The sequence below is a fragment of the Melopsittacus undulatus genome, chromosome 5, assembly GCF_012275295.1.
Source record: "Melopsittacus undulatus isolate bMelUnd1 chromosome 5, bMelUnd1.mat.Z, whole genome shotgun sequence".
In the NCBI taxonomy this organism is placed as follows: Eukaryota; Metazoa; Chordata; class Aves; order Psittaciformes; family Psittaculidae; genus Melopsittacus; species Melopsittacus undulatus.
The window spans coordinates 12,761,690-12,772,574 of NC_047531.1; the positions used below are offsets into that span (position 1 = coordinate 12,761,690).

Below are 10,885 nucleotides of genomic sequence, written 5' to 3' on the forward strand. Positions count from 1 at the left end.
AAAGTAAACGACCATCACATTTTTGTATGAATGCGGGAAACTTCCTGGAAATGATATAATATTCCCAGTGACTATATAAGAATGGCCTCTAGAGCAATACGGGGACACACGTTAGGAGGAGCTATCCCCCGTGTCTCCGGGCGCCGTAATAAAGAATACCTGCTTGTCAACTTGAAAATCTGTTGGCGAGTTTGTTCATGGAGTTTTCTCCGAATCAATATGTATATACATAATCTCCAGGAAAATGTTAGAGAAAACTGTTTCCCAACTCTAAGCCTTCATTGTCAGAGAAGGAGTGGGTAGACTTTTCTTTCCCTCATTATCTGATGCTTTTAAAGATAGTAGATTATGCAAGAAACAGACAACTTTCAGAGGATTCAAAATACAGTTGGTTGTAGATCAGATTTGTTGTTTGGTTTACATGTCTAACCAAAAACCAACTCATGAGTAGAGAAAAGCAAGTCAAACATAAGGTATGTACAGCTCCAATATGAAGTGTAGGTTCCTTCACACCCTCACAGATGTCCCAAACATCCTTGTAGTATTACTTGGATTGAGTTGCAGTAATAGTGATAATAGTTCTCATCTCCCACTATGTCCTAATCAAGCCTATGCCTAGGGAAGAATAATGACACCTGCAATAGAAAGAACAGCTCAGAAGACTGGATTCTCTGCAATGGCCTCAAGAACACAGGTGCTGTCTTTCTCATTCATTGCCATTGGGTATCTCTGAACTTCACTACAAATAATAAGTAAATACAGTGGCAAATGGAAGCAGGAATCTTTTATATCTGCTGAAAAGATCATGTACTTTCCAACATCTCCAGTCACAAGGGCTCTTGGCTGCATGACTTACAGACTTGATCACTGCAGCACCAAAAAGATTTCCCCACACTCCAGAGACAGCAACAACTTCCTCATAATGTGACAGGACTCTGCAACACACCACAATGTTGACTCCAGCTTTTAGCGTCACTCGGATCTCCATTCACAACATGGAACATGGGTTGCTGTTATGTCCTGAACTGATTTAACAACAACAAAAGCTAATCACACCAGAATCATTAAATTGCTCATAACTGAAAATGCTCACCATCCATGGAGAGCACAACTCTACACAGCAACCACACCCAGAACACAAAACTTACTGCTCCAAGACTCAGGAATGACTAGAGGCCTCAGTTTATCCAACCCTGCATGCAAAAACCTCAATTTCTATTCTTTTCTCTTTTAATGCAGAGCTCACCTGTTGTAAACTTACGTGCTGCACAGTTTTGGAAGGACGGGAAAGAAAAATGAAAGTAGTTCCCTTCTCTGAGCTACAGTAATAAATAGTAATTCAGAACAGATTAAAACCCAGGAAAATGGATGAGGTGTTAATAGGCTGAGCTAGCCAAGGTGAGAATCAGATTGTGATTGACCGTAGCCATGTAACAATTGCAACAAAATTGCCAAATTCAGCTGAGCTGACAAGGAAAAATACCTTCAATTTTCAAGAAAAGAGTAGCAACTCAAGGGGATTAAACTTCCTATTGTGTACTTAGTTTGGACATCACAGCATTAGTCTACAGGTGGGAGGGGCTTCATGGAGGGACCCACAGATTCCAGCTTATTCCAAGTGCTAGTAACCAGGTCACTAAACCTGTTTATCCCACCCACAGAGCAGCCATGGCCAAGCTTACCTCTCCCTGATATCACCTGAATATTGTGTGGAAGATACATCAATCACCTCCTGCATTTTGATTCCCCTAGAGATGTGAACAGCAGCAGGGTATGAAGCCCCACTTTTTAGTCCTTCTAAAAGACTGTAAAAGTAGTGAAGAGGACTGTCTCTCTATCCTGTTACAAAGGGTAACTTGCAATGTACAAGCATACTGATAAACAACACTAAATACTTAAATATTCTTGAAAAGTCCTTTAAATGACAGGAGGCGTATGTAACATTTTCTTTCAAACTGCTTAATTTGATAATTCATTAAAAATAATAAAAAAAAACAAACAAAAAGAATCCTTCATTAATAGTAAGACAAATACTTGTTTTTCTTCTGCTTCCCTTCAAGTAACTAAATTCCCTACTCGACATGCTCTTCAGAATTGTTCCCTTCCTCAGGACTCGTTGTACTTCCCAGCTCACACTGAGGAGCTATCCCCTGCTTCATCCTCCACACTTTTACACAAGAGTTGTATGTACATTCCCTCTCAACCTATTCTACTCAAAGTTTCCAAGACTGTAGCCTTTTCTCTTTAAGATTTCCAGTTAGTTTTATTCCCAATCTTCTCCTTACTACCACTTCTTTCTAATTCAAAAGCAAATAATACCTTTTGTTCTTCATCAGTCTCTTCATACAGTAGTCATCATCATCATTTTTTTTTGTTCTATAACTTATTACCTTCAGCCTCTTTGAATTTTGTCAATTTTTATCATCCCACCCATGCTACAGTATTCAATAGGATTACTTCCCGTGGCTAGTGCCTTTGCACCAGCAGAATCAACTCTTGAACAAAAGCTGTCTTTTGAACTAATTGATTATATTCAATGCCTTCACGTACACAGACACACAGGGAACCCTACAGTGTTGTGACATTGTAAAGGCAACTCTTTTACATGAACCCTCAGAATTAAGTTGGACAAACATAGCAGCACTGAAAACATGAGAAAAGGGAAGTTAGAAGTGAGAGGCAGAGTTCAGAAAGAGAATCTGTACTCATCTATAAACTCCATCAGCTCCTCACTTAGGTAACAGCCTAAAGGAAAACAGTACATTAATATTTGGGGTGGCTGTCCAGAAACACCAAAGTTGTGGCCAAAGACTAATTCATACAACCAGGAAGCTATGGATCAACTTATTTTTAGTTCAAACAAGCTGTTAAATGGTAAAAATTACATACTTAAAACCAGAGGAAATTAAAAGGTCATACATACCTAATGGTGCAAAGTATCAGGACAACTATATTCCTACTAGGATAGATTCAAATTCAGCAGTCTTGTATGAGTATTCACAGAATTAGAGAGACTACGTTCATACAGATTCTGTCCAATTTAATTGACAATTTAGACAGCTGGTTCTTTCCTAATGCTTTGTTAAAAGTTTTGAAAGTTATCATGGTTTTGAAAGTTATCGTATCTTCATAAGTTGAACTGGCCTTTTTTTCATCACTTGGCTATTTTTGTGCATCTGAGATGCTCTGCATGAACTGCTGCTTTTTATATTAAGTTTAGCTGCTTAAAGTAGAATGGGGGTACTGTGAGCATTTACAGAAACATTTTATAATTCAAGCTGTTATGCTTCCATACTGAAAAGTTAACAAGGGGAAAGCTGTAATCACATTATGAATCGAGCCATTTCAAAGCTAGAAAGAGTGTAGGAAAACAGTGTATTCACAAAATGAATACTGAGATACATTTATCCTGATTCATACAGCAAACAAACAAAAAAAAAAAACCCAAGCTTCTTCACAACAGTTAATAGAGGATCCAGATGAACATTTCTGTACTTATTCAACATTTACTAGACAGGAGAAGCTAAAGAGCAATCCAGAGGAATATTTGCAATGCAATTAGGCTAGACAAGTAAGTCTGAATGTATGCCAGCTGCAGAGGTCTGCCCTTGATTCACACTATCAAACGTGTAGTGTGTCACACAGCGTCTAGCATCAGTATCTCCAGTATTATAAGTCTCATCAGATATGTACTTGTTTACTGAGCATCTTAATCAGGGTCTGAATACATATCTAGATCTACCTTCTAGCAGTCTATGTACCAGTCCATCACCATCTGCCAGTTAAAGCTTCCACAGATAGGAAAAAACCAAATCAATTCAAACATATGCATTCGGCACTCAAACTAAGCTATCATTCACAGTTCAATATAAGACTTGAATTCCTTTTCAGTGTTCTTCAACTTTGACCCAGCTCTACCCCCTCCTTCTACTGAAAAGGGCAAAGACAACAGCCCAGCAAGTGGGACAGGCAAAACAGACCTCCTTTGTTCACTTTTCCCTTTCAGTTTTCTATTGAGGTAAATAGCTGAAAGCTCAGCCAGTCTCCAGTAGCTCAGAAGAAAGCAATATAGCTAGCTTGCAACTATCTTTTCCTGGTTAACAAACAGTAGGACAAAACTTATGGTGCATCGCTTTAATCTTATTATTGGAGATTAACTCTTTACAAAGCCCCTTAATATCGTATTTACAAGAGGACATTCATAAATGCTTAAGTTACAATATCTAGAATGCTAAATAGAACAGTCAATACACATAGTCACCAATTCAAAATGTAACAAATTATCACTGTGGAGAAAGTATAACTGAATTTTTTGAATACTATCAGCCCACTCAGGAAGGCAAAATCATATTCCTTACATACTGCCCAGCAGACTGCCTCCTACATTATTGCCTCAGCTTACATTACCAAAAATATATTTTTTCTGTATGTCTTCCCATTTTACCAATTCTGTTCGTGAAACATAACAAAATGAACATACCCAGTGAAAACTGAATAGTGCAGTTTCACTGTACTGTTCCAATGTAACAGAAGGTAAGTAATTGCAATTCAAGGTGATTTGGGACAAATGAATAAAACTACAGACTAATAGCAACTCCACAGCCGCAGGCAAGACAGATTTAATTTTTAGGCTGATTGAGCTATTTGAGCTGTGCAATAATCCATTAACAAAAACCCAAACCCTTAGTGTATTCAAGATGTTTTATGTCCAGCTACCATGGAGAGTCATTTCCCTACAGCATGCAGAAGAAGGAGTCTAGCATTACCTTTTGCTGACTTGAAACTGGAATACTCAAAACAATAAAATCTGTCAATTAGAGAGACATCTCATTAATTCCAAGAAACTCTAACTTGGTTACTGAAGCTTCTGCCATCACCTTTCTGAGCACCAGAAACACCAAAGCACAGCAAGCTAACAGGAGGCATCAGAAAGCATCTACTGGATTTATTTCATTCCCTGAAAATAAAAACCATTCTAAAAAAAAAAAATAATCTTCTTATTAAAGCCTTTCTTAGCAAACAAGCTGTGATATATGTGATAAATATTATGCCTTCTGCAAGAAGATAAGGAATGATAACTCAGATTCTGGTGATCTCTTTTACTTGAACATTATTACTTTTGAGTATTTTTACCGTGGTCAGTAAAGCTAATTACAGAACTAAGGTACCAATACAAGTCTGATTAATAGTGGATTTATTCTGTGAGTTGTGAAAAGGATTTTAGCTCCATCATTAACACCAGCTGGTACACACTACCCTGTCATCTGATGTGGTCACACAGCTGTACAATTTTCCATTAGCTACATTGCCTTTGCACAATCCAGCATATGAATTCATACAATGGATCCCAAGTTCTGACAGCATCAAGCAGCTTTCTGGTTTTGCTTCTTCACATACAATAGTCTCAGAAAACACCATCTTCCCAATTCTGTACCGATACAGTGTGACAGCTTATTTTAGACACCTAAAAGAATTTCACAGTACTTCAACATTCAAATAAGTGACTTCCACTGAGTTCAGTATCAAACTCTTTAGCAACTCTAATCACTTGCTTTGTGATTCCTATCCAAACTGAGGACAAGAGTCAGCTAAACAAATGCCTGAGGTATACTCATACAAATAGTAAGATCAAACAAATTAGACAAATACTAAAAACATGCTGCACCTGCAAATCAGTTTTCTGACTTCTAGGTCCTCTGAGCTAATATGTAGCACTAGAGTATCCTTCTCTTCCCAGTGATATCTTTTGGCAAAGGATACCTGCAAGATGCATCTCTTGGCATATACACTGCTCTCAAACTCAAAATGAAGTCCAAATGCCTTCTGCTGTTGTACAGCCCATATAACTACTATCCATAAATTACCACATCTATTAAGTTAAATTATGGGAAAAGTTGAAATTATTAATACTGCACCTGTTAGATGCAATGAAGCTTTCAGTTTCATCTACCCTTTCTGTAAGATACTTAATTAAGAGTCAAAATGTATTTGAATGCTCAGAAACAGAGAAATATGCAAAATCACCAGGAAAAAAGAAACCAAGGTGGTTAATACTGACTTCTTGACTCACTAGGAGGTTGTTACAAATAAACAACGAAAAGAAGGACCTTTATGGATAAAAGAATGTGTTACCATGATCTATAGGTTCCACTGTAGAGTTAGATACCACATTTTCCATTGTTTTATCTAATTAAACAGACAGCTAGGAAACAGCATTCCTTTCACAGAGTATTTGTCAATACAGAACAGCCTTATTGACTGGGTCAAAGCCCACTATGATCTTAAATATTTAAACAGCTTGGCATTATAAATCAGGGGCCGTTCACACTTAAGACTCCAAAGCCTTGGTTTAAACACGTTTCAGACTTCAAAACTAACACATCTACGCCGAAGAGTTCCGCGATAGCTGAAGACTTAGTTAATTATTACTTTATAACCAAACAGCAAGCGCATTCGTTGCTCAGATCCCACTGCAATTTTCCGCATTAATCTCCATCAAGAGAAAGGAAGCAAAACACAGGCAAATGGGAACAGCTCGGGATCCAGCCACATTTCAGCTGGCTTACCCTTAAATAAAGCCAGCTTTGCTGCATGCAGCAAAGCGCAGAAGGAGCAAACAAACAACAAAACCAAAGCCCGACAGTGCTGACAAACAAACGTGTCGAAGCCGGAACGCGGATCCCGGCACTTCAGCACAGACAGCTCCTTCCCCTCACACGCCGCCCTCGCCCCCGCCGGCCAGCGCACGAAATGGCGACCTACGCTCTGAGGGATGTGGGCGCGTCTCAGTCGCGGAGCATCTCCGCCCGGCCCGTTCGCTCCACGGCTGCGACGCTCAGGGGCCAGCCTGCCTGCCCCGGTAGGTCCTCCCTCGGCCGCCTCCACAAAGCCCCAGCAGCATCGGGCAGGCTCCCAGGTCCCTCCTCACAGCCGCTGCCCAGGTCTCCGCGCCCCGGGCACCAGCTGCTGCCGCCTCGCGCGTCCCCTCAGAGGAGCCCCGACACCCACAGCGGACGCGGCTGAGGACGAGCGGCTCCTCACCGTCGGGGCACGGCACCTCCCGCAGGAGACAGCGCCGGTACTCACGGGAAGGTGCAGCCCCTCCGCCCGGGGAGAGTGTGGATGGGGACCGGCAGCCACGCTTTTCTTACTCCTCCACCTCCTCCTGCTACTGCTGCTGCCGGCTCGGCGGCTCAGCAAGCAGAGCCGAGGCAGGCGCGCTCCCGCGCCTATCACTTCCCCGGCACCCCCGCCCCTGCTGTACCGCGGGGCGCGCTCCCGCGGGAGGGGCGGGGAAGGCGCGCGTCTGCGCGAGCTGCTCCCGGGGCGCGCACGGCTGAGGGGGCCGGGGCGGGGCGGGGCCGGGAGGGGCGGTGGCAGCCGATCCCTCGCACCTGGGGTGGCGCAGGCTGTGGCTCCATCTGGGGTATGGCCTTGCGGCCGCCGCTGGGGGTAGAGAACCGAGCTTCCGTCGTCCTCCGACTTGCGGCGGCGGCTGCCGACCCTTCTCCGTCCCTCTCCCCCTCCTCTCCCTCCTTCCGCCGCCCGGATGATAATCGGGGTGAGATCCTCATCGCACCTGCCGGCGGTGCCAGGTCTCGGCTTTCTCAATTCAGACCCCCCTCGCTGCCCCTTCTGGGGCTCTTGGGTGGTAACCGACCGGGCACTCGGAGGCCTCTTCAGCAGCCGGCGGGCAGCTCCCCTGCTCTCCCCCAGCCCGGGGAAGCCGAGCACCCGTCGGGGCACCCCCACCAGCGGTGCGGGAGCTGGCAAAGGCGGAGTTTTAAATAGACGCATTATTTTAGCCCGGCAGTGCCCCTCTAAATAGATGGTTTCAGCTAGTTCCCAAACTGGAGACAAGGATATTATTTTACACTCGAGAATAGTCCTATTGAACTCGGTAGTGCAGCTTACATGTGTGTAGTTAAACCCGGGTGCTAGCAGGATCGGAGCCAATAATTTCGGCGGCTGTGGGTACAACAATACAGTAAATTAAACTGACTTGGGAAGACAGAGGCTTGCATTGCCGGCTTCTTCTGGGGGGCGGTGGAATCCTCCACGGCATGCCGGTTGTCCTGGGGACTGCCGCAAATAGCGGAGCCAGCGGCCTGCCCACAGCTCGGACAAGCGCGTTCTTCACCAGTCACAGCAAAACTGAATTAGATTAAATTTCCAGTTCACAAGTTCAGGAAGTCAGCACTTAGATGTTGATCGCTTAAAGAGAAGCTCTGGATGAGACTGCTTGGAGAAGAGCCTCAGATGAGAGTTATTTCAAATAAACCTTTCTGCTGAGCACGCCTCTCCATCAAGGGGCACTCACAATGCTCACCTTTCCTGCTCATCTTGCAGTTCATATGCACAATGTCAGAAGCATTTTAATGTTGTTTTGAGACTTCTATGGACTATGCTCGATATTGCTCAACATTAATCCCCGTCGCCATTTAGCATATAGTAAATGTGATTATCTGCCACTGCTGAACCTGCTTTTGGATCATCCATTTTAGGAACATCCTTTTGTGCATTGCAAGGTGGCAACTTTTGGAATGGTTAAGTCTTTATTATACAATCCAGAAAACAGCTTTCAAAGTGAACTCCACAATGACAACTTAGTAGTGCAAAACGTAATGCTCAAGATGAGAAAAAGCCCTACCTGGCATCTTGTCAGAAACCCCATTACAACTCTGGCAAGTTAAAACTGAGAATCTGGCCGACTGAAAAGCAACGCTCTAGATGAATAACAGATTCTATAAATGATACAGCACGTGCATATAAATATCCAAGGGTTAAACAGTAAGTCAGACACTATTGCTTCAGACTTTGTAGATATTCAAGCTCCTATCAATCTGAAGCTAGGATATTATTGTTTGAGGCCTGAATATGCAAAGAAGATTAAAAAAGAATCCTTTTCCTAAGGAGAGGGCAGTAAGTGCTCAAATTTATTGTGTATCTCTAAATGTTCTTTCCTTTTGTTTGCTTTTTTTTTAACTGTACTGCTCTCATGTTCCCAACTAATTTATTTAACCTTAAATACAAAAACATTACAGTATAAGTGAACATCTAGAAACATATAAACAGAGGAGCTAAAATGTTAGGGTTTTGCCTGACTTTGCTTCCAAGATACTGTGTTCTGAAAGGATAATATGTAGCCATTCCTGACTTTGAGAAAATATGGGTGTAAAATGTTGAGAGAAGGATGATTTCTCATACTGTTATCTTTTTGGGTCCATGCCAGATTCCCAGGGGAATGTGGTGAGCCAAACCTTCAGGAGGTGGACTGAAGAACTGCAGGGCACTAGAGGGGAAAGACTTGAGTTTCACTTCCTTAAAATGTAGGCATAAATATCTGGCTAGTGTTTGGGTGGCAAATGTACCATATTTTATAAGCATAAACCTGTGGGCTGTGGCAAACCACACAGTGCAAGTTAGACGTAGAAACCAAATAAATGTAGATATGTCACTGTTGCCAGGAGGGTGTAATAAACAACTCTGTACTGATGTATGATTAGGCTGAAATGTTGCAGCTGGTATGATTATACTCTTACGATTCCCCTGAGAATTGAAACTCTGTATTTTTTTTGTATTACAGAGATAAATAAATATATACATTCAGTAGCACAAAGCTGAACTTTCCAAATGGTGACATACATATAGCTGTCAGTAAACAAGTAAATTCAAAGGTCTATGCAGGCTATCACAGAGCTCGGAGCTACTTGCTTCTGCTAGAGATGGCATCCACTACTGTGGACGAGTGCCATCCATACTGACAGTAGGATAGTGTCACCAAGCAGAAACAAACAGGTGGGCTTGCTGGCATAAACAACAACAGCCGTTATGATACACAGAAGTTGTATGGCTGAAGAAATATTAGCTTCCAGTCTTCTTCTCTGCTGCCTTGCATCTCTTCCATAGTCCTCATACTACTTTTTGTAATATTTCTGTTCAGTTTATGCAATTATTACAATGGGTAGAAAGTTCCAAACATGGTAGTTTGGTCTTCATGTTGCTTTAATATCAATCTTGATTCACTTAGTGATCTACCACCTTCTCCTATATTAATCTGTTAGAGTTTTTTGTAGTCTTTGTTTAGGGAAGCGTTGGTCAGGTACATGACAGTCATTGCACTGATACACAAAACTTGTCTGTGATGGATGTCAGGCATGATCTGGGCATTTAAAAAGTGCTTTTAGGAAGAAGTTACCAAATAAAATACTCAGAGGGCTGATACACTGGAAGAGGCTCAGTTTAGCTGAAAGAATTCCTTGACATTTTGTTCGTAGACCAGACTTTTTAAGGTATATGGGAGACATCTTGGGTTGTTCATCTCACCTAACTTTAGATGTCTACTATGTGAAAGTCTACATCTGAGCTAGTCACTCTTCCTACTGAATATAAAGGGAATCAGAAATGAATCATCACTTTTAGTGTATGATTCATTTAACCTATTTTAGATATCTATGTTAGGATAAGCTGGGTTACATCCTAGAAATGCTTGCTTTTCTCCATTGACTGTAACAGGACCAGGGGTGTCTTGTTCAGCTGTAAATGTCTACATTGTAAGACTCTGCATTTATGCAGCTGAAAGTTCCCCATGTGATCTGAACATGAGTTATCCCACTGTCCCACTGTTCCACTTGTTTTGAGGTCTTACAGTGGTGAATGGTGTAGCATGCAGAGTACTTTACACAAAGTAAAAGGGTGAGGAATACCCCACTCGTTATATTGAAAATCAGTTTAGACTAATCATATTCATAGAATCATAGAGTTGGAAAGGACCTTAAGATCATCTAGTTCCAACCACCCTGCAGTAGATTATGGGCCCTCCCAGTCAAAAACTGAACAACTTTTGAGATCAGTTTTAATCTGATTTATTTATGGTCATTTCAGA

The 10,885-nt window shown here is 42.1% G+C and overlaps 1 protein-coding gene across 5 annotated transcripts in view; it reads right to left on the minus strand.

The window, feature by feature from the left end:
- NRCAM (neuronal cell adhesion molecule) overlaps nucleotides 1–7,247 on the minus strand; it is a 154,054-nt gene extending 146,807 nt beyond the window's left edge. For 2 of the 5 annotated variants that reach the window (XM_034063144.1, XM_034063141.1), the window contains exon 1: nucleotides 7,087–7,238. The gene's annotated coding sequence lies outside the window, so the exon portion shown is untranslated. Of the gene's footprint in view, nucleotides 1–6,762; nucleotides 6,988–7,086 lie in introns of those variants that run through there. The other 3 variants (XM_031053605.2, XM_034063142.1, XM_034063145.1) reach the window with 3 other exon arrangements.
- Between the last annotated feature and the right edge of the window lie 3,638 nt (nucleotides 7,248–10,885).